Source organism: Ictidomys tridecemlineatus, chromosome 4 (assembly GCF_052094955.1).
Source record: "Ictidomys tridecemlineatus isolate mIctTri1 chromosome 4, mIctTri1.hap1, whole genome shotgun sequence".
NCBI lineage: Eukaryota > Metazoa > Chordata > Mammalia > Rodentia > Sciuridae > Ictidomys > Ictidomys tridecemlineatus.
Genome location: NC_135480.1, coordinates 97,970,945 through 97,995,342, shown reverse-complemented (window position 1 = coordinate 97,995,342; position 24,398 = coordinate 97,970,945). Strand labels below are relative to the sequence as shown.

At 38.2% G+C, this 24,398-nt stretch overlaps 1 protein-coding gene across 1 annotated transcript in view; it reads left to right on the top strand.

Annotated features, from left to right (window-relative positions):
• The first annotated feature begins 24,038 nt into the window (after positions 1–24,038).
• The window catches only part of LOC101956106 (NXPE family member 1), an 83,310-nt gene continuing 82,950 nt past the window's right edge, over positions 24,039–24,398 (top strand). The window contains exon 1 of the mRNA XM_078047052.1: positions 24,039–24,238. The gene's annotated coding sequence lies outside the window, so the exon portion shown is untranslated. The remainder of the gene's footprint in view (positions 24,239–24,398) is intronic.

Below are 24,398 nucleotides of genomic sequence, written 5' to 3'. Positions count from 1 at the left end.
CATTCACTTGTCAGATTAAATGATCTAGAATAGCCAAGGCAATATTGAGCAAGAAAAGCAATGCAAGAAGCATAACAATACTTGATCTGAAATTATACTGTAGAGCTGTGCTAACAAAACCAACATAAAAACTAATGGAAGAGAGTAGAAAAACACAGAGACAAACCCACATACTTACAGTAATTTGGAACTTGACACAGGTACCAAAAATATATTTTGGAGAAAAGACAGCCTTTTTAACAAATGGTTCTGAGAGAATTAGATATCCATATATGAAGAAGAATGAAACTAGATCCCTGTCTCTCATTCTTGAAAGTCAAATCAAAACAGGTCAAGTATTTAATAATTAAACAAACTCATCTCAATAGCTGAAAGAAAATACAGGGTCAATGCTCCATCATATTGGTGCATGCACTAACTTCCTTAACAAGATCCATATGGCATTAGGAATAAACCAAGAATCAATAAGTGGGATGCTGTGAAATTAAAAAGCTTCTGCACTACAAAGAAACAAGAGTGTTGGAAAGCATAATGTAAATTGCTCAGAAAACTTGGAATGGAACCACCATTTGACCCAGATACACCACACATCTCTGTGTACCCAAAGGATATAAAATCAGCATACTACAGTGACATAGCCACAATAATGTTTCAGCAGCTCAATTCACAATAACAAAGCTTTGGAACAAACTTAGATGCCCTTCAATATATAAATAAAATGTGATAGAGATACACCATGGAATATTACCCAGTCATAAAAAAAAGAATGGCTTTATGGACTGGGGTTGTAGCTCATTAGTAGAGCACTTGCCTCAAATGCATGAGGCACTGGGTTCAATCCTCAGCAGTACATAAAAATAAATAAATAAAGATATTTTTAAAAAGAATGGATTTATGACTTTTGCTAGTAAATGGATGGATGGATGATCTGGAGACTATCATGCTAAGTAAAATAAGCCAACACCAAGAAAACAAAGACCAAAAGTTTTATCTGATATACAGATGCTAATACAAAATAAGTAGGTGTAAGAATAGAAATGCAGTGGATTAGACAAAGGGGAAGGAAGATAAAGGAGGGGATGGGAATAGAAAAGTTAGAAGAATGCACCAGTCATAGCTTTCCTATGTTCATATATGAATACATCACCAGTGAAACTCCACGTCGTATACAACCACAAGAATGGGATCCTAATTAGAATAATTATAGTTGATATATATATAAAATAGGTCAAAATCCATTCTACTGTGTTGTGTCTGAAAGAATAAATAAATAAATAAATAAGAAAAAAAGTGTGTGAAACAAGAGCTTACAGAATGGAAGAAAATCTTTGCCAACTGCTTCTCTTACAGGGAATTAATATCCAGAATATATAAATAACTAAAAAACAACAAACAACAAACACATACACACACAGAGAGAGAGGGAGAGAGAGAGACAGACAGACACAGACATACACACACATACATACAATCAATGAATGACCAAACACTTCTACAAAGAAGAAATACAAATGACCAACAAATATACAGGAAAATATTCAACATCTCTAGCAATCAGTGAATTACAAATCAAAACTACACTAATTTTTCATCTCACCCAAGTCAGAATGGCAATTATCAAGAACACAAACAGTGCTAGGAGCATGTAAGGTAAAAGCTACACTCCTACATTGCTGTTGAGACTGCTGACTAGTAAAACTACTCTGGAAAGCAATATGGAGTTTCTCAAAAACCTAGGGATGGAACCGCTGTATGACTCAGTTCTCTCCTTGGTATTTGTCTAAAAGTCCTAAAACCAGCATACTAAAACAATATAGTCACCTGAATGTTTAAAGCAGCACAATTCACAACAGCCATATTTTGGAATCAATTCTACCTCTCAGTAGATGATTGCATTAAGAAATGGTGGTTTATATACATACTGGAGTTTTCTCAACCATAAAGAAGAGTGAAATTATGGCATTTGCTGATAAATGGATGGAAATGAAGCAAATCATGCTAAGTGAAATGTCAGTATCAGAAAGTCGAGGTTCAAAAGTTTTCTGTGATTTGTGGAAGCCAGAGCAACATAAGGAAGGAGGCGAGGAGCCAAGCACAGTGTCAAGTGCTTGTAATGCTAGCAGCTCAGGAGGCTGAGGCAGGAGGATCTAGAGTTCAAAGCTTCAGCAACTTAGAGAGGAAGCATTTGGCAACTCAGAAAGACCCTGTCTCTAAATAAAACGTAAGAAAAGGCTGGGGATGTTGCTCAGTGGTAAAGCACCCTTGGGTTCAATCCTTGGTACCAACCAATAAATGGAAAAAAAAGGAAAAAATGGAAAAAAGAAATTAAAAAATGGAGGGGAGATTGGATATCAAAAAGTTATAGGGATGGTCAATAGAGTAGAAAAGATCGAGGGATGGGAAAGAAAAGGAAATGTGAAATTAATTTTTTTAAAATCATGGTATGTATATGTATAAATACATGACAGAAAAGTTCACCTTTATGCATAAGTAGAAAAAACTGATCAAAATAAATAAATGAAAGAAAGATCAGTAAAAAATAGAAAGGAGAATGGGTGGGGTAATAAGGAGGAATATGGACTGGATTTAAATTCCTTGCATGTACAACTTTGCCAGACTAATATGTATAACTATAATGCTTAATAAAAAATAAAGTAGAAGGAGAGAAAATGAATTTACAAGCAAATGGAATCCAAATACAATCTGGATTAGAATACTTAAATATGAAAAAATAAACTTCAAGACAAAGTCAGTTAAAAGAGACATACAGAGTCACTATATATTAATAAAGAAAAAAATACATTGAGAAGATGTAATCTTCTTGAATATATGTGCACAGAAATGTCAGGGCACCAGTTTTGTTTTAATTTGTGTGTGTATGTGAGTGTGTGTATAGAAATAGACATAGATATAGATACAGATATAGTTCATGGACCTTTATTTTATTCATTTATTTATATGTGGTACTGAGAATCAAACCCAGTGCCTCACACATGGTAGGCAAGTTTTGTACCACTGAGCCACAACCCCAGACCCAGAGCATCAAATTTTATAAAACAAACACTACTAAACATAGGTGAGAGATAGGTCCCAATACAATACTAGTGAGTTACCAATAGGATACTTTCATGTAAAGCTACATCAAACAGACAAAAATCAACAGAAACAACAATGCTAAATTACACAATAGATCAAAGTAACTTAACAGATATTTACAGAATACTCCATCCAACAGCTGCAAAATATACATTCTTTTCATCAATGCAAGGAATTTTTTCAAAGTAGACTATATATTAGATCACAAAGCCAATCATCACAAATTCACAACACTAGAAACAATTTCTTGCCTTTTTTCTGATTAGATTGGAATGAAAGTAGAAATAAATAATAAGAGACAGCATAAATTACAGAATCACAAACAGATTAAACAACATACTACTGAACAAACAGTGTGTCAGTGAGAAAATCAAAGGGGAAATTTGTGAATTCCTAGAATCAAATGAACATGGACACAAACACTACCAACACTGTGGGATACAGAAATAGTAGTATGAAGAGAACTATATAGCAATGAGTGCCTATAAGAATGCATTAATAAAATGTGATAAACTGGGCGAAGTGGAAAATACCTGTAATTCAAGAGGCTTGGGAGGCTGAGGCAGGAGAATCGGGAGTTCAAAGCCAGCCTCAGCAAGTGCGAGGTGCTAAGCAACTCAGTGAGACCCTGTTTCTAAATAAAATTCAAAATGAGCTGGAGATGTGGCTCAGTAGTCAAGTGATCCTGAGCTCACTCCCTGCTACCAAATGAAATAATGGCATTTGCAGGTAAATGGATGGAAATGGAGAATATCATGTTAAGTGAATAAGTCAAACTCAGAAAATCTAGAGTCAAATGTTTTCTCTCCATGAAGAAAGTTAAGCAAAATAAAGGAAAAAATAAAGATATTGCAAATAAATAACATAATGATGTATCACCATGTCTTAGGAAAAACAAGGAACAAACCAATGCCCAAATCAGCCAAAGGGAAAAAAAGAACAAAAGAAATAAGATCAGAGCAGAAATAAATGAAATGGAAACTGAAAGAACAATACAAAGCATCAAATGAACAAAGAGTTGATGATTTGAAAAAAATTTTCAAAAATGCTCAAAATTTTAACTAAAGAAACAAATAGAAGACCCAAATAAATAAAATTATAGGTTAAAAAGAACACATTATGAGGCTGAGGCTATGGCTCAGCAGTAGAGTGCTCGCCTAGCATGTGTGAGGCACTGGGTTCCATCTTCAGCACCACATAACAATAAATAAAATAAAGTTTTTTTTAAAAAAGGACACATCATAACAGATAACACTAAAATGTACAGTATCATTAGGAACTATTTTCAGGAACAGTATGCCATTATATTGGAAAACTAGAATTTATGGAAACATTGCTGTACATATATGATCTATCAAAACTGAATCAAGCAGATAAAAGAAACTAAATAAATTAATAAATGAAGAATGAGTTGCAAGCAGAAAAATACAAAGAAACAAAAACAATAAATAGCTCAGGACTAGATGAATTAACTGCTAAATTTTATCAGACTTTAGAAAATAACTAAAACTGGCTGGAGGAGGAAGCAGCCCGGCACCAGCCAAGCCAGACCAAAGGAGGAAGCCCAGCCCCGCCCCATGTGCTAGTCTGAAGGAAGCCCATCAACCCTTAAAACCCATCAAAGGGGGTGTGGCTACAATCAGGGTTCTGCCCCTGATCCAGTTACCCGGTTTCCAACTCCCACATCCTTAGCTACAATTACTCAAAATATTTCCCACAAGCTTTTGGGGGTTGTAGCTATCAATGCAAAACAACAACTGTACAGGCACCTGGTTTCTACCTCAGAGACTGGAGTAGAAAAGATACAGGTGGAAACTCATTTCCTTTCACACTGGCTATACCCACCACACTGAATACAGAGGCTCAAGCTAGGAACAGACAATGCCACCTACTGGAAGCAAGAAAAACAGTGTTCTGAGAGACTTTTTTCTCTTTCTTTCTCTCTTTTCTTCTCCCTCCTCCACAACTTCAACATATGTGAAACCAAGAACTGTGCATGAACAACCAAATTACCAAAGTAATATAATATAGAGGAATCGCATATACCCCACCTTCCCCCCATTTTTTCTTTATTTCTATCTTACTTTCCTTTTCCTTCTCTCTTATTTCTCTTTTCTTCCTTGTTATTTTTTTCTTTTTTTTCCATTCGTATTCTCTCTATCCCACTTTCAATCTCCTAACTTTTGCTATCTATACATAGGGTAACTATCTAAATACAGATAGGAGGTTGAGTCTATACATTTTCCCATAAATTACCAGTCTATTGGTTAGAGTTTTCCAAAGGTGCTAAGTTAGTTTAACCTCATACCCTCACTCCTTTCCCTCTAAGTATAACATCCTTCGTCTGAAATTAATTTTTCTATATGCCACCAGATATGGTATGCCTTTTATGAAACTAATGAATATATTCTTAAGTAATAATTAAAATGAATATCTATAGACTTAGAATCTAACTATAAATGTACTAATAATGAAAACTTGTGCTTAGATGATGTACTGTTGATATTGGGAACTGTTAACATTGTCTTTCTCCGAAAAAGAGGGATTTTGGAGCTATACAAGAACAATACAAATATGTAAGGGGAAAAACATTAACAGAACAGTTTCACAAAGCTAGAAAGAATCATGATCAGTATGAAAAAACGAGGAAAGAAAGGACCACAAACAATACAGGTCAATTCAACATTAGATGAGGTAATATCTGCAGCTGATGGAATGTCAGACAAAGAGTTCAGGATATACATGTTTCAGATGATCTGGAATCCCAAGGAAGACATTATACAGCAAATTCAGACAATGAAAGATCACTTTGACAATAAATTACATAAACAAATCCAAGAAGCAAAAGATCAACACTATAGGGAGATAGAGGAAATAAAAAACAAACAAACAGAAATTCTGGAACTGCAGGACACAATTAACCAAATTAAAAACTCAAATGATAGTATTACCAGCAGAGTAGAACACTTAGAAGAGAGAATATAAGACAAACAAAGACAAATTTTTTTCAATTTAAAAAAAACATAGACAGCTAGCAAAAATGTTAGGATATCATGAGCACAACATCCAAGAAATATAAGATAACATAAAGAAACCAAACTTAAGAGTTATTGGAATACAAGAGGGTATAGAGGTCCAAACCAAGGGAATGAGCAATCTATTCAATGAAATAATACTAGAAAACTTCCCAGACTTAAAGAATAAAAAAGAAATCCAAATACTAGAAGCCTACAGGACACCGAATGTACAAAATCATAAGAGATCCACACCAAGACACATAATAATGAAGATGCCCAACATACAGAATAAGGAGAGAATCTTAAAAGCCACAAGAGAGAGGAAGCAGATTACATTTAGGGGTAAACCAATCAGGATAACTGCTGATCTTTCAACACAGACTCTGAAAGCTAGAAGATCCTGGAACAACATATTTCAAATGCTGATAGAGAAAGGGTTTCAACCAAGAATCATGTATTCAGCCAAATAAAGCTTCAGGATTGAAGATGAAATAAAAATCTTTCACGATAAACAAAAGTTAAAAGAATTTGCAGCTAGAAAACCAGCTCTTCAAAACATCCTTGGCAAAACATTACAGGAAGAGGAAATGAAAAATAACAATAAAAACCAACAGTGAGAGGTAGTACAGTAAAGGAAAAACTAAGCATAGAGGAAAAACAATTCATGCTAAGTATCACACATAACCAAATATGGCCGGAAATACAAACCATATCTCAATAGTAACTCTAAATGTTAATGGCTTAAATGCACCAATCAAAAGACATAGGCTAGTAGAATGGATTTTAAAAAATCCAGCAATATGCTGCCTACAGGAGACTCATCTGATAGGAAAAGACATACACGGACTGAAGGTGAAAGGTTGGGAAAAATCATATCACTCATACGAACCCCGGAAGCAAGCAGGGGTGTCCATACTTGTATCAAATAAAATAGACTTCAAGTCAAAGTTAATCAAAAGGGATCAACAAGGACACTACATACTGCTCAAGGGAAACATACACCTACAAGACTTGACAATCATTAATATATATGCCCCCAAAAATGGTACAACTACGTTCATCAAACTCTTCTCAAGTTCAAGAGTCAAATAGACCACAACACAATAATCATGGGAGATTTTAACACACCACTCACACCATTGGACAGATCTTCCAAACAAAAGTTGAATAAAGAAACCATAGAGCTCAATAATACAATTAATAATTTAGACTTAATTGATATATACAGAATATAACACCCAACATCAAGCAGATACACTTTCTTCTCAGCAGCACATAGATCCTTCTCAAAAATAGACCATATATTATGTCACAGGACAAATCTTAGCAATTACAAAGGAGTAGAGATACTACCATGCATTTTATCTGATCATAATGGAATGAAATTGGAAATCAATAACAAAATGAGAAAGGAAAAATCCTACATCACATGGAGATTAAACAATATGCTACTGAATGAACAAAGGGTTACAGAAGACATCAAAGAGGAAATTTTAAAAAATTCTTAGAGGTAAACAAAAACTCAGACACAACGTATCAAAATCTCTGGGACACTATGAAAGCAGTACTAAGAGGAAAATTCATTTCATGGAGTTCATTCCTTAAAAGAAGGAAAAGCCAACAAATAAATGACCTCCTACTACAACTCGAAGCCTTAGAAAAAGAAGAACAAATCAGCAGCAAATACAGTAGAAGGCAAGAAATAATTAAAATTAGAGCTGAAATCAATGAAATCGAAACAAAAGAAACAATTGAAAAAATTGACAAAACTAAAAGTTGGTTCTTTGAAAAAATAAATAAGATTGATAGACCACTAGCCACGCTAACAAAGAGAAGAAGAGAGAGAACCCAAATTACTAGCTTACGGGATGAAAAAGGCAACATCACAACAGACAATTCAGAAATACAGAAGATAATTAGATATTATTTTGAAACCTTATACTCTAATAAAATAGAAGATAGTGAAGGCATCAATAAATTTCTTAAGACATATGAACTACCCAGATTGAGTCAGGATGATATAAACAACCTAAACAGACCAATATCAAGTGAGGAAATAGAAGAAGCCATCAAAAAACTACCAACCAAGAAAAGCCCTGGACTGGATGGATATACAGCAGAGTTTCACAAGAACTTTAAAGAAGAACTAATACCTTTTCCCTCCTTGTTTATTATCCCATTCCTCTCACAACCTCTTATATGTAATTTTGTATAACAATGAGGGTCTCCCTCCATTTCCATGCAATTTCCCTTTTTTCTCCCTTTCCCTCCCACCTCATGTCTCTGTTTAATGTTAATCTTTTCTTCCTGCTCTTCCTCCCTGCTCTGTTCTTAGTTGCTCTCATTATAATTATAGTAGATGAAGTAGAGAGAGAAGATAGGAGGGGAGGGGAGGGGGGATAGTAGAGGATAGGAAAGGTAGCAGAATAAAACAGTCACTAATATGGCAGTATGTAAAAATGTGGATGTGTAACCTATGCGATTCTGCAATCTGTATACAGGGTAAAAATGGGAGTTCATAACCCACATGATGCTAAAGTATGAAATATGATATGTCAAGAGCTTTGTAATGTTTTGAACAAAAAATAAAAAATAAAAAATAAACTACTATTCAGGACATGAAATTCACAAATTGCTAAATTCTATGCTGATCTTTATTACAATAAAAAAAGAAGAACTAATACTAATACTCTATAATCTATTTCAGGAGATAGAAAAAGAGGGATAACTTCCAAATTCATTCTATGAGGCCAATATCACCCTGATTCCCAAACCAATAAAGACAACTCAAAGAAAGAAAACTACAGACCAATATCCCTAATGAATTAAGATGCAAAAATCCTCAATAAAATTCTGGCAAATTGGATACAAAAACATATCAAAAAGATCGTGCACCATGATCAAGTAGGATTCATCCCTGGGATGCAAGGCTGGTTCAATATATGGAAATCAGTAAACATTATTCATCACATCAATAGACTTAAAGATAAGAACCGTATGATCATCTCAATAGACACAGAAAAAGCATTCGACAAAGTACAGCATCCCTTTATGTTCAAAACACTAGAAAAACTAAGGATAATAGGAACGTACCTCAACATTGTAAAAGCTATATATGCTAAGCCTCAGGCTAGCATCATTCTAAATGGAGAAAAACTGAAGGCATTACCTCTAAAATCTGGAACAAGACAGGGATTCCCTCTCTCACCACTTCTATTCAATATAGTTCTCAAATTACTGGCCAGAGCAATTAGACAAACAAAAGAAATTAAAAGCATTAAGATAGGAAAAGAAAAACTTAAATTATCACTATTTGCGGATGATATGATCTTATACCTAGAAGACACAAAAGGGTCTACAAAGAAACTACTAGAGCTAATAAATAAATTCAGCAAAGTGGCAGGATATAAAATCAACATGCATAAATCAAAGGCATCCCTGTATATCAGTGACAAATCATCTGAAATGGAAATGAGGAAAACCACCCCATTCACAATATAAAAAAATTAAAATACTTGGAAATCAACCTAACAAAAGAGGTGAAAGATTTATACAATGAAAACTACAGAACCCTAAAGAGAGAAATAGAAGAAGATCTTAGAAGATGGAAAAATATACCCTGTTCATGGATAGGCAGAACTAACATCATCAAAATGGCGATATTACCAAAAGTTCTCTATAGGTTCAATGCAATGCAAATCAAAATCCCAATGGCATTTCTTGTAGAAATATACAAAGCAATCATGAAATTCATATGGAAAAATAAAAGACCCAGAATAGCAAAAACAACTCTAAGCAGGAAGTGTGAATCAGGCAGTATAGCAACACTAGTCTTCAAACTATACTACAGAGCAATAGTAACAAAAACAGCATGGTACTGGTACCAAAACAAGCAGGTGGACCAATGGTACAGAATAGAGGACACAGAAACCAATCCACAATATTACAACTATCTTATATTCGATAAAGGGGCTAAAAGCATGCAATGGAGGAAGGATAGCATCTTCAACAAATGGTGCTGGGAAAACTGGAAATCCATATGCAACAAAATGAAACTGAATCCCCTCCTCTTGCCATGCACAAAAGTTAACTCAAAATGGATCAAGGAGCTTGATATCAAATCAGAGACTCTGTGTCTGATAGAAGAAAAAGTTGGCTCTGATCTACATATTGTGGGGTCGGGCTCCAAATTCCTCAATAGGACACCCATAGCACAAGAGTTAAAAACAAGAATCAACAAATGGGACTTACTTAAACTAAAAAGTTTTTTCTCAGCAAGAGAAACAATAAGAGAGGTAAATAGGGAGCCTACATCCTGGGAACAAATCTTTACTCCTCACACTTCAGATAGAGCCCTAATATCCAGAGTATACAAAGAACTCAAAAAATTAAGCAATAAGAAAACAAATAGGAGATCCAACATGGCGGCCGGCGAGGAAGCAGCGATTCTAACGTCTCCACTTTAACGGGATAAGAAAGACCCATGGGAACAGCGGCAGCCTACCTACAGAGGAACTTCTAGCATAATTCCCTTAAGAAGAGAGCTGCCGTGAACTGGTAGGTTTATTGGAAGTGACAGTTTGTCCCAGAGAAGTGGATCTTGGACGGCCACGCGGGCACAGAGATCTAGTCCCGCAGCCATCAGCTGCTCCGGCAAGCGGCTCCCCCGGGAGGCTTAGCTCTCGCTCTGGGAGGAGCTGCCGCACCCGCCCGGTCCCTAACCACGCGGCCACAGCTACCCGGCTAGACAGGTGGCCCCGTGGCGGGTGCAGAAATCAAGTTCTGCAACCAGCAGCCGCTTTTGCAAGCGGCGGACACCCGGAGCGATGTGGCCCGCCCCGCCCGAACCGGCAGTCGGCCTCCGCCATCCGGGCTCCCCTGGGAGGCCTAGTGCTCGCTCTGGGAACAGCCGCCTCACCTGCCCGGTTCCTAACCATGCGGTCGCAGCTACCCGGCTCTACAGGTGCCCCCCCCCAGCGGGCGCAGAGGTCCAATCCCGCAACCACCAGCAGCTTCTGAAAGCGGCGGCGGCTCGGAGCAGAGTGGCAGCCCAAACCGGCAGACGCCTCCGCCATATCGGCTCTCCCGGGAGGCCCTGCTCTTGCTCGGCGAACAGCCAAACCACCCGCCCAGATCTTAACCACGCAGACACAGCTACCCCGCTCTTCACGTGGCTCCCGGTGGCCTAACTCAGCTAGAAGGGACCCCGCACGGCCCAGCACATGGCCATGCCCTCCGGGCTCTGCTAATAGCCCTGCCCACCTGGCGAACAACTGGGAAACTTCAAAATCTCTCTGTGGGCGTGACCGCAAGGACCAAAGGACTCTCGACACCCAACTCCCCTTACTGCCAGAGTCAGGCAGACCTGAGACCCACCAACGGAACAGGCCTAGAGGCCTGCCAGCATGGTAGATACACCACTCCAATTGGAGTAGGGGCAGAGCAGAGCAGCCGCCCGCATCCGGATCAGGCCCAACGACCTGAGGGGGTGATAGTCATATCACCACAATTGGAGGGGGGGCAGAGCAGAGCCGCCACCCACACCCGCAGGGTGGGCAGACCTGCGAACAACCGGCAGAGCAGGCCTAGCGGCCCGCCAGCGTGGTATTGAGATCACCCCAACTAGAGAAGGAGCACAGCCACTACCCGCCCTGCAAGGGAGATTTTTCAACTATACAAGAGCAATATAAATATTTAGGGGGAAAAACTCATAAACACAACAGTTTCACCAAGCAGAAAGAAACGTGAGCAGCATGAAAAGACAAGGAAAGAAAGGACCACAAACAATGCAGGTCAACTCAACTTTAAAAGAGGTAATAGCTGCAACAGATGGAATGTCAGATAAAGAGTTCAGGATATATATGCTTCAGATGATCTGGAGTCTCAAGGAAGACATGAGACAGCAAAATCAGACAATGAAAGATCACATTGACAAACGAATCCGAGTAAAAGATCAATTTCACAGGGAGATAGAGGTAATAAAAAACAAACAAATAGAAATCCTAGAAATGCAGGAAACAATAAACCAACTTAAAAACTCAATTGAGAATACTACCAGCAGAGTAGATCACTTAGAAGAGAGAACATCAGACAATGAAGACAAAGTATTTCAACTGGAAAAGAACATAGACAGCTCAACAAGTCTGCTAAGAAACCATGAGCAGAACATCCAAGAATTATGGGACAATATCAAAAGACTAAATTTAAGAGTCATTGGGATACAGGAAGGCACAGAGCTCCATACCAAAGGAATAAACAGTCTATTCAGTGAAATAATACGAGAAAACTTCCCAGACTTGAAGAATGAGACAGAATCCCAAATCCTAGAAGCCTACAGGATGCCGAATGTGCAAAATCATAAGAGATCCACACCTAGACACATTATAATGAAGATGTCCAACATACAGAATAAGGAGAGAATTTTAAAAGCTGCAAGAGAAAGAAAGCAGATTACATTTAGGGGCAAACCAATCAGGATAACAGCTGATCTCTCAACACAGACTCTGAAAGCTAGAAGATCCTGGAATAACATATTTCAAACACTGAAAGAAAATGGGTTCCAACCAAGAATCGTGTATCCGGCGAAATTAAGCTTCAGGATAGAAGATGAAATTAAAACCTTCCACGATAAACAAAAGTTAAAAGAATTCGCAGCTGGAAAACCATCTCTTCAAAAAATCCTTTGCAAAACATTACAGGAAGAGGAAATGGACAATAACATTGAAAACCAACAATGGGAGGTAGGACAGTAAAGGGGGGAAAGTAGTCAAAGAGAATAACAAATCAGGTTTAGTAACATCAATAAACAAATATGGCTAGAAGAACAAACCATATCTCAATAATAACCCTAAATGTTAATGGCTTAAACTCACCAATTAAGAGACACAGGCTAGTAGAATGGATCACAAAACAAGACCCAACAATATGCTGCCTACAGGAGACGCATCTGATAGGAAAAGATATTCATAGACTGAAGGTGAAAGGTTGGGAAAAATCATACCACTCATATGGACTGCGGAAACAAGCAGGAGTGTCCATACTCATATCTAATAAAATAGATTTCAAGCCAAAGTTAATCAAAAGAGATAAAGAAGGACACTTCATACTGCTCAAGGGAACCATACACCAACAAGACATAACAATCATAAATATATATGCCCCAAATAATGGTGCAGCTGTGTTCATCAAGCAAACTCTTCTCAAGTTCAAGAGTCTAATAGATCACCATACAATAATCATGGGAGACTTCAACACACCTCTCTCACCACTGGACAGATCTTCCAAACAAAAGTTAAATAAGGAAACTATAGAACTCAATAACACAATTAACAACCTAGACTTAATTGACATATATAGACTATACCACCCAACATCAAGTAGTTACACCTTTTTCTCAGCAGCACATGGAACCTTCTCAAAAATAGACCATATATTATGTCACAGGGCAACTCTTAGACAATATAAAGGGGTAGAGATAATACCATGCATCTTATCTGACAATAATGGAATAAAACTGAAAATCAATGATGAAAGAAGGAAGGAAAAATCAAGCATCACTTGGAGAATGAACAATAGGATGCTGAATGATCAATGGGTTTTAGAAGTCATCAAGGAGAAAATTAAAAACTTCCTAGAGTTAAATGAAAACACACAACATATCGGAATCTATGGGACACATTGAAAGCAGTTCTAAGAGGAAAATTCATCGCTTGGAGTTCATTCCTCAAAAAAAGAAAAAACCAACAAATAAATGATCTCTTACTTCATCTCAAAATCCTAGAAAAAGAAGAGCAAAACAACAGCAAAAGAAGTAGAAGGCAAGAAATAATTAAAATCAGAGCTGAAATTAATGAAATTGAAATAAAAGAAACAATTGAAAAAATTGACAAAACTAAAAGTTGGTTCTTTGAAAAAATAAATAAAATCGACAGGCCCTTAGCCATGCTAACGAAGAGAAGAAGAGAGAGAACTCAAATTACTAGCATACGGGATGAAAAAGGCAATATCACAACAGACACTTCAGAAATACAGAAGATAATCAGAAATTATTTTGAATCCTTATACTCCAATAAAATAGAAGATAGTGAAGGCATAGATAAATTCCTTAAGTCTTATGATCTGCCCAGATTGAGTCAGGAGGATATAGACAACCTAAACAGACCAATAACAATAGAGGAAATAGAAGAAACCATCAAAAGATTACCAACTAAGAAAAGCCCAGGACCGGATGGGTATACAGCAGAGTTTTACAAAACCTTTAAAGAGGAACTAACACCAATACTTTTCAAGCTATTTCAGGAAATAGAAAAAGAGGGAGAACTTCCAAATTCATTCTACGAAGCCAACATCACCCTGATTCCGAAACCAGACAAAGACACTTCAAAGAAAACTACAGACCAATATCTCTAATGAACCTTGACGCAAAAATCCTCAATAAAATTCTGGCGAATCAGATTCAAATACATATCAAAAAAATTATACACCATGATCAAGTAGGATTCATCCCTGGGATGCAAGGCTGGTTCAATATACGGAAATCAATAAATGTTATTCACCACATCAATAGACTTAAAAATAAGAACCATATGATCATCTTGATAGATGCAGAAAAAGCATTCGACAAAGTTCAGCATCCCTTTATGTTCAAAACTCTAGAAAAATTAGGGATAACCGGAACATACCTCAACATTGTAAAAGCAATCTATGATAAGCCACAGGCCAGCATCATTCTGAATGGAGAAAAATTGAAGGCATTCCCTCTAAGATCTGGTACAAGACAGGGATGCCCTCTCTCACCACTTCTGTTCAACATAGTCCTTGAAACACTGGCCAGAGCAATTAGACAGACGAAAGAAATTAAAGGCATAAAAATAGGAAAAGAAGAACTTAAATTATCACTATTTGCAGATGATATGATCCTATACCTAGCAGACCCAAAAGGGTCTACAAAGAAGCTATTAGAGCTAATAAATGAATTCAGCAAAGTGGCAGGATATAAGATCAACACGAATAAATCAAAGGCATTCCTGTATATCAGCGACAAATCCTCTGAAATGGAAATGAGGACAACTACTCCATTCACAATATCCCCCCCAAAAATAAAATACTTGGGAATCAACCTAACAAGAGAGGTGAAAGATTTATATAATGAAAATTACAGAACCCTAAAGAAAGACATAGAAGAAGACCTTAGAAGATGGAGAAATATACCCCGCTCATGGATAGCAGAACTAACATCATCAAAATGGCGATATTACCAAAAGTTCTCTATAAGTTCAATGCAATACCAATCAAAATCCCAACAGCATTTCTTGTAGAAATAGATAAAAGAATCATGAAATTCATATGGAATAATAAAAGACCCAGAATAGCAAAAACAATGCTAAGCAGGAAGTGTGAATCAGGGGGTATAGCGATACCAGACTTCAAACTATACTACAGAGCAATAGTAACAAAAACAGCATGGTACTGGTACCAAAACAGGCAGGTGGACCAATGGTACAGAATAGAGGACACAGTAACCAATCCACAAAACTACAACTACCTTATATTTGATAAAGGGGCTAAAAGCATGCAATGGAGGAAGGATAGCATCTTCAACAAATGGTGCTGGGAAAACTGGAAATCCATTTGCATCAAAATGAATCTGAATCCCTATCTCTCGCCATGCACAAAAGTTAACTCAAAATGGATCAAGGAGCTTGATATTAAATCAGAGACACAGCATCTGATAGAAGAAAAAGTTGGCTACAATCTACATACTGTGGGATCGGGCCCCAAATTCCTCAATAGGACACCCATAGCGCAAGAGTTAACAACTAGAATCAACAAATGGGACTTACTCAAACTAAAAAGTTTTTTCTCAGCAAAAGAAACAATAAGAGAGATAAATAGGGAGCCTACATCCTGAGAACAAATCTTTAATCCACACAGTTCAGATAGAGCCCTAATAACCAGAATATACAAAGAACTCAAAAAATTAGACAATAAGATAACAAATAACCCAATCAATAAATGGGCCAATGACCTGAATAGACACTTCTCAGAGGAGGACATACAATCAATCAACAAGTACATGAAGAAATGCTCACCATCGCTAGCAGTCAGAGAAATGCAAATCAAAACTACCCTAAGATACCATCTCACTCCAGTAAGATTGGCAGCCATTAGGAAGTCAAACAACAATAAGTGCTGGAGAGGATGCGGGGAAAAGGGCACTCTTGTTCATTGCTGGTGGGACTGCAAATTGGTGCAGCCAATTTGGAAAGCAGTATGGAGATTTCTTGGAAAGCTGGGAATGGAACCACCATTTGACTCAGCTATTCCCCTTCTCGGTCTATTCCCTAAAGACTTAAAAAGAGCATGCTACAGGGACACTGCTGCATCGATGTTCATAGCAGCACAATTCACGATAGCAAGATTGTGGAACCAACCTAGATGCCCTTCAATAGATGAATGGATAAAAAAAAATGTGGCATTTATACACAATGGAGTATTACTCTGCATTAAGAAACGACAAAATCATAGAATTTGGAGGGAAATGGATGGCATTAGAGCAGATTATGCTAAGTGAAGCTAGTCAATCGTTAAAAAACAAATACCAAATGACCCCTTTGATATAAGGGGAGTAAACAAGGACAGGGTAGGGACGAAGAGCTTGAGAAGAAGATTTACATTAAACAGGGATGAGAGGTGGGAGGGAAAGGGAGTGAAAATGATATATAAGAGGAAAGGAGGGGTAAGACAAGATAATACAAATGGAAGAAATGATTTACAGTAGAAGAGGTAGAGAGAGAAAAGGGGAGGGGAGGGGAGGGGAGGGGGGATAGTAGAGAATAGGACTGACAGCAGAGTACATCAGACACTAGAAAAGCAATATGTCAATCAATGGAAGGGTAACTGATGTGATACAGCAATCTGTACACGGGGTAAAGTTGGGAGTTCATAACCCACTTGAATCAAACTGTGAAAGATGATGTATTAAGAACTGTGTAATGTTTTGAACGACCAACAATAAAAAAAATTAAAAAATTTTAAAAAAAAGAAAACAAATAACCCAATCAACAAATGGGCCAAGGACCTGAACAGACACTTCTCAGGGAAGGACATATAATCAATCAACAAGTATATGAAAAAATGCTCACCATCTCTAGCAGTCAGAGAAATGCAAATCAAAACCACCCTAAGATACCATCTCACTCCAGTAAGATTAGCAGCCATTATGAAGTCAAACAACAAGAAGTGCTGGCAAGGATGTGGGGAAAAGGGTACACTTGTACATTGCTGGTGGGACTGCAAATTGGTGCGGCCAATTTGGAAAGCAGTATGGAGATTCCTGGGAAAGCTGGGAATGAAACCACCATTTGACCCAGCTATTGCTCTTCTGGGACTATTCCCTGAAGACCTTAAAAGAGCATACTATAGGGATACTGCTACATCGATGTTCATGGCAGCACAATTCACAATAGCTAGACTGTGGAACCAACTTAGATGCCCTTCAATAGATGAATGGAATAAAAAATGTGGCATTTATACACAATGGAGTATTACTCTGCATTAAAAAATGACAAAATCATAGAATTTTCAGGGAAATGGATGGCATTAGAGCTGATTATGCTAAGTGAAGCTTGCCAATCCCTAAAAAACAAATGCCAAATGTCTTCTTTGATATAAGAGGAGCAACTAAAAACAGAGCAGGGAGGAAGAGCATGAGAAAAAGATTAACATTAAACAGGGATGAGAGGTTGGAGGGAAAGGGAGAGAGAAGTGAAATTGCATGGAAATGGAAGGAGACCCTCATTGTTATACAAAATTACACATAAGAGGATATGAGGGGAAATGGAAAAAATCAAGGGAGAGAAATGCATTATAGTAGATGGGGTAGACAGAGAAGATGGGAGGGGAGGGGAGGGGAGGGAAGGGGGGATAGTAGAGGATAGGAAGGGCAGCAGAATACAACAGACACTAGTATGGCAATATGTAAAAACGTGGATGTGTAACTGATGTGATTCTGCAATCTGTATACAGGGTAAAAATGGGAGTTCATAACCCACTTGAATCAAATGTATGAAATATGATATGTCAAGAGCTTTGTAATGTTTTGAACAACCAATAAAAAATTATAAAGATAAGCATTTCAGCCTGCAAAAAAAGTAAAAAAAAAAAAAAAGATCCATTTCTTTCCTGCTCCTCTTCTCATCTAGTAGGTGGGGTTGTCTGTTTTAAGCTTTTGTCTCTGCTCTCAGGAAGGTGCAGGTAACCAGGGTGAGAAGGCTTGACCTGGTGTAGAGCATCTGGGAGTGGGGAGTGCCACCCACGTGTCCCAGCAGGAAAATTGTACCTCACGGGTCTCTTTTTTTGGAACCAGTTGTCTGACTTGAGCCCTTGGTATCATCTCCCTCGCTTGCTTGCAGATTCCCCACATCCTGATCTCTCTGTTATGCTCCAGACTTTAGCCTCTTCCTCTCTCTTACTTATCAGATCCAACTGTGATCCCCCAGACTCCAATTGAGAGCTGTTTTGTGTTGGATGGTCACTGTGCTGACTTATCACCGCTGGGGAGTGTGGGGGACAGTTGGAAACCGGTACCTCATCCTATGGAGATCTGATCTGAGAGCCACGCCCACCAAAATTGGCAAGAAAGGTTTTCTGAGATGGAGTCAGTCTGCTTCCAGTGCTGGGGGACTGGTGAGTTGGGGGACTTGGGCAATGGCCTTGTGCCATGGATAGGTAGCAGCCAAGTGATCTTTGTGGGAGCTGAGCACAATCTGGAATTGAGGTGCTGATAGATGATTCTGCTAAGCTACTTGAGAGCCATGTGTGAGCTAGAACTGTGGGCTTTGGGTCTGCGCAGTCCAGAATTCTACTCGAACCCTGAGGCTCTGAGTTCTGCACAGGGGGTCAGAGCGCTGGTGATTTCTATCTAAATCTGCTGTATAGGTGTCCTCTCACACTCTCTGAGATGCATTGTCGTGACTAGATGAGACCTGGGTCATAGAGCAACACAGGATGCTGCCTCTCTCTGGCCCATCTTGAAGGGGGAAGCCCGAGAGTAATTCTTTAAATAAGCTCTGTAGTGCCAGTTTAGTAGTCACAAATTCTTCTAGTTTCTGCTTATGTTGGAAACCTTTTTTTTCCTTCTTCTTCTTCTTCTTTGATTTTTAAGGATTGCTTTGCTGGATACAGCATTTGGGTTGACAGTTGCTTTCTTTAAAGACTGTGAACTCATGATTCCAAGCCCTCCTGGCTTTTAGAGTTTATGCTCAGAAATCTGAAGTGATTCTTATTGCCTTGCCTCTAAATGTGGCACTTTTTTATGTAGGCTTTTTAAAGTGAACCTTATATTATTCTCTTGAGGATTTTTTTTTAATTTCAATATTTATTTTTCAGGAGACACAACATCTTTCTTTGTATGTGGTGCTGAGGATCCAACCCGGGCTGCACGCATGCCAGGCGAGCGCACTACCACTTGAGCCACATCCCCAGCCTCTCTTGAGGATTTTAAAAGTCTATCCTTGCTCTGTATGTTAGGAATTTAATTATGATGTGTAATGGAGAGGTTCTTTTTTACTCCTCCCTATTTGGGATTCTGAATGTGTCCTGTATCTGAATGTCCATCTCATTCTTAAGGTTTGGAATTTTTTTTTCTGTTATTATTTCCCTGAAGAGGTTATTAATTCCATCAGTTTACATCTCACAACCCTACTAGATTAAAATGATTCTTAAATTTCATCTCTTAATGTTGTCCCAGAGTGCTTGTATATTCAGGTCATAGTTGTTGGGGTTTTTCATTTTTGTTGTTTTGGGTTTTTTTTAATACTGTATGAAATGTTCAAGGTTGGCCATTTTGTCTTTCATCTCTGAAATTTTGATTTCAGCATGGCCTACTCAACTGAACATTTAATTTATTGTTTTATTCATTTTCAATATTTCTGTTTGGTTCTTCTTTATTACCTCTATCCCTTTATTGAATTTCTCATTCATTTCCTCTACAGATTTCCTTACTTCATTCAGTTGTTTTACTGTTATCTTGGAATTCATTGATCATATTTATAATCATTATTTTAAAGTCTTTATCTGATATTTCACACACTTCAATATCTTTCGAGTCAGTTACTGGTGAATTTTGTATTTTAGGAAGCATCATGTTACCTTGTTTTTTCATATTTCTTGTATTCCTGTGTTGGGTTTTATGTATCTGTTGGGATTAATTTCTTTTCCATTCTTATGTGTGACTATTTTTAGGGCACAGCCTTTACTTGCTAAAATGTCCTACAATGATCTATATTGAGATCCTCTTATAGATGTGGTATGCACAGCTTTTTATTAACTCTTTATATTTTTGTTGTAACCATGGATGTCTGTGAGTGGAACCTGCGGATGGACACCTATGTGTTTCTACTTTTGGCTTCACCATTAATTTGGAGTTTTGACTCATCTATTCTTTATGTTAAAGGATAGCTGAAGTTTGACTGTCATTAATTGGAGCAAGGTGCTCTGTCTTTTGGATGAGTTTAGTTCAGCAGCCAAGCCTCTATTCTGTGAAACTGTAATGTCCCTAAAGTTTCCCAGAACCTCATAGAATAGAGGTTGCAAACTGTTGCAAACAACATACAGCATTACTACAAATTTTCAGTTCTTAGTGTGACATCTACAATATTACCACAAGAAAACAGGAATGGTGAGGTCAGCAATTTTCCAAAGCAAAAACTCTAATAACTATAAACTATATCTGGCATTAAAGCAAACAAGAAATGTCAGCTATGTCATCCACAACAGTAAGAACTACAGTAGGATGAATGGTAGGGACAAGAGTTATATAAAGCAATTGGTTCTAAAAGATGGTTAAAATGCAGTTAATTAAAAGAAAATGTGATAGGAAGATAGAGTTTACAATTCCAAAAAGTGAATAGAGAGAAGGCAAAAGAGATGTAGCATGTGATAGTTATAAGGAAGGAGAAAAAAACAGAAGAATGTAAAGAGTAAAAGAGAAAAAGAGAATCTGGCTGTTAGCAGGAGAAGAAAAGGGGCAGGGGAATGGAAAACATGACAAAAATATACAAACCCAAAACCTCAAAAGATAAGGCAAGGAAAACTAACTACATGTTTAAAATTATACAAATGAGGAAAAAACAAACAACAACAAAATACACACACACAAACACACACACACGTGTGTGTGTATTCAGAAAAGAATCAGCACAACAAAAACACCAAAAAGAAAATGAAAAATATTCTTAATGAAAAATGAAGGCATCATCTCCACTGAAATGAAATGATCAAAACAGTCAACAAGTATTGTCTGCTGGGAGATTTTTTCTGCAAAGACCATAACTATGTACTCCCAGGGTGATGCTGAGTTCTATGGGAAGGGGAGTTCTAACAGCTAGGCCTTAAGTCTAAATCAGGCCTTAGAGGCTTTGTTGGATGGTATCTGCTCTGGAGAGAATAGATCAACACACCCAAAGGATTAACAGTTGCCATTCTCTGTCAGTATCCTGGATCTCAGGACATTCAAGAATTCTCCTTATAAGAGGCAATCTGCAAAATAATCTCTGCCTTTGAACAGAGTCTTGCCAAGCTTAGTCCCTGAGTATATTCACACCTGCCTGTTCAGATTCTTGACCAACTTCAGGTAGTCACATGAGCACCAGACTCAAAGGAAAAGTGAGTTGGGCTCCCTTTTGTCTTACTGATATATACCCCTAGGCAATATCTTCTCTGTGTCCGTTTCACTCACATTCTGCTAGGTACACACCAGGCTGCATGGTAGGTGCTTGCCAAGACAGCATGGCATTGTTTGCTCTGAATATCCACCTCAACAGGTGGAGCTACAGTGTAGTCAGCTGAAGATGGCTCTGCCTCAGCTCTCCACAATCAGTTGAGAAACACAGGGCACTTTTCAGGCACCATTTTAAAGTACAACCACCAAATCAGCTAAGTTCAGGCTACTTTTCTCGTCTCAGATTTCTCTGTACCAAATCTGTTCATCATATTACTTTCAGTTATCCCTTTCCTCTGTGGTGAACAAATGACTGCCATAACCAGGTTGGTTCCAATATACTTTATTCTTTGTTCAATGTACCCAAATTTCTGATGCTCTAAAGCACTCTGATTGTTTGATATTGAATTTTAGGGAAACACACCCCCATTTCACCCAACTGGCTGAGAATGCAGCACTTCTACTGCTTGAATTCTAAGCCATGGAGCAATTAGGATTGCAGCCTTCCTCTTTTCCTGTACTTCTTCTTTGGCTTCAGAATTTAGAACACTGCAAGGTACAATGACACATAAAGACACTCCTCTGCCCCAAAAAATAAACTACAGAAATTACAAACTATCATTCGTTAATGTCAGAGTTGGGTTGTAAGGGTCCGGCGAAATGTCGGAGTAAGAGACCACAAGAGACTGTCTTATGCAAAAGCAGAAGGGTGGGTTTATTTGGAGACCAGCATGCTGGGGCCCGAGCTCTCTATAGCAAAGAGAGATAGAGCCCTGAGAACCGCTTGAACAGAGCTTATATACTTTTCTTGGAGAGGGCAGGGAGGGAAGTTCATTGATGGGTCAGGGCAAGTGAGCAGTTTGCCTGCAACTGAGTGAGGGAGTGCATCCTAGAGTTTGGCAGTTGAGGACAGCACATCCTGGGAACAAGATTAGCAAACAGTTCACAGTTGGGGACAACACATCCTGGGAACAAGATTTCGACAGTGTTTTGTTAAGCATATAGAAAAACAGAGTGACAAGTACCTATTTTATTAACCTTTCATTCCCCACTTCTTCTTCTGGCTACTTTTAATCATAAAAGTGATCATCGGGGGGTGTCACATTCTGTGTCTGCTAGTGGGGTATATTGTTGTCTGATTACCATAAGTTTGATTTGTCCAATTTGGGACTGGAGAAAGGAAACTACATGGTTGAGCAAACAGAGTCCTAGAGTTAGCAACAATATAAGAATTATTAAAGGACTGGCCAGGGCTGTTAAAAGCACAGTTAACCAGGGGGGACTGTGAGAACCAAGATTTATATCACCTTTTTTGGGTCTCTCTCTCTCTCGTTGACGCTCTTTAAGGCGTCTTTTTAATTTATTTATAGATTTTTTTTTATAACTCCAGTATGGTCGGCATAAAAACAACATTTTTTCCTTAATGTAGCACAAAGGCCCTCCTCTCTCAGGAGGTTCAACCCTCGCCTGTTCTGTAAAACAATTTTAGAGAGAGAGGTTAAAGATTCCTGCAAAGCTGTGATGGAGGTTTCTAATATTTTTAAGTTTTGGTCCATTGCTGTTTTTAATTGGGTCATTTGTTGTGTCCTACGGACCAGGGCAGTGGTCCCTGTGCCCACCCCTGCAGCAATTCCCATTCCTAATAAGATGGCTAAAGTGAGGGATACAGGTTTCCGGAGGAACCGGGTTGTATGTCCCCCTATTTGATCTTTAAATAAACCTGCATCATGATAGAGCACTCTGGGAAACATCTGCACCATTACATAATTAATCACATCTGTTGACCATTTTATGAAAACATAAATAATGTTTAAGTATATAGAATTATACTGTTGTAGGGACGGACAAGGCAAGGCACCTAAGATAGCACTGAAGACAGGGAAACAGTTCTATTTGGTTGCAACCGGATTCAGAGGGCATTGCTTCTGTTGTAATCAATTAATCCCTTGAACCCCAAGTTTAGGTAGTTTTAGAATTTTGTACTCAGCATGTAAGGGAAGGGGCTTAGAAGTTCACAGTCTGTAGAAGTTTACAAAAAGCAGTTTTTGTTTTTGCTATTTTTTTTTCTCTGTTCTGGGCAAGTTAACTTTTTAAGGACACCTGGGAGGGGGAGGTATTTTTTTTTTTTTGCCAGCTGTTACCATGGAGCCCAGTTGATAACTTTTTTTATCGTAGAAATGTAGCCATCTCTGTGAAACCCCAGCTCAAGGCCAGAGGTCCTGTTCACATATTTTGTGAAAAACTAGTAAGGGGGTGTCTAGCTTAGGAGTGCTGATTTTTCCAGCCAGTGGCCAAGTTGAACAGGGCAACATGAAAAGAGGAAGTTTATCTATATTGAACTCTTTTATAGGGACTCTTTTGCCGAAAGTCCTAAAGTCAGCCATAGTGAAGACTTCTGGAGAAGGTCAGTTAAGATTTTCCTGTGGGCCTGGTATAGAGGGGGAGGACGGGGAAGGCGGTGCTGAGAGCAGCTCCGTGGATCTGAGAATGAGGAAGGAGAGATGTAAAAGAATAATGGGAAAGGGGCTTGGGATTTTCCTAGCAACAAAAACTTGAGTAGTAGA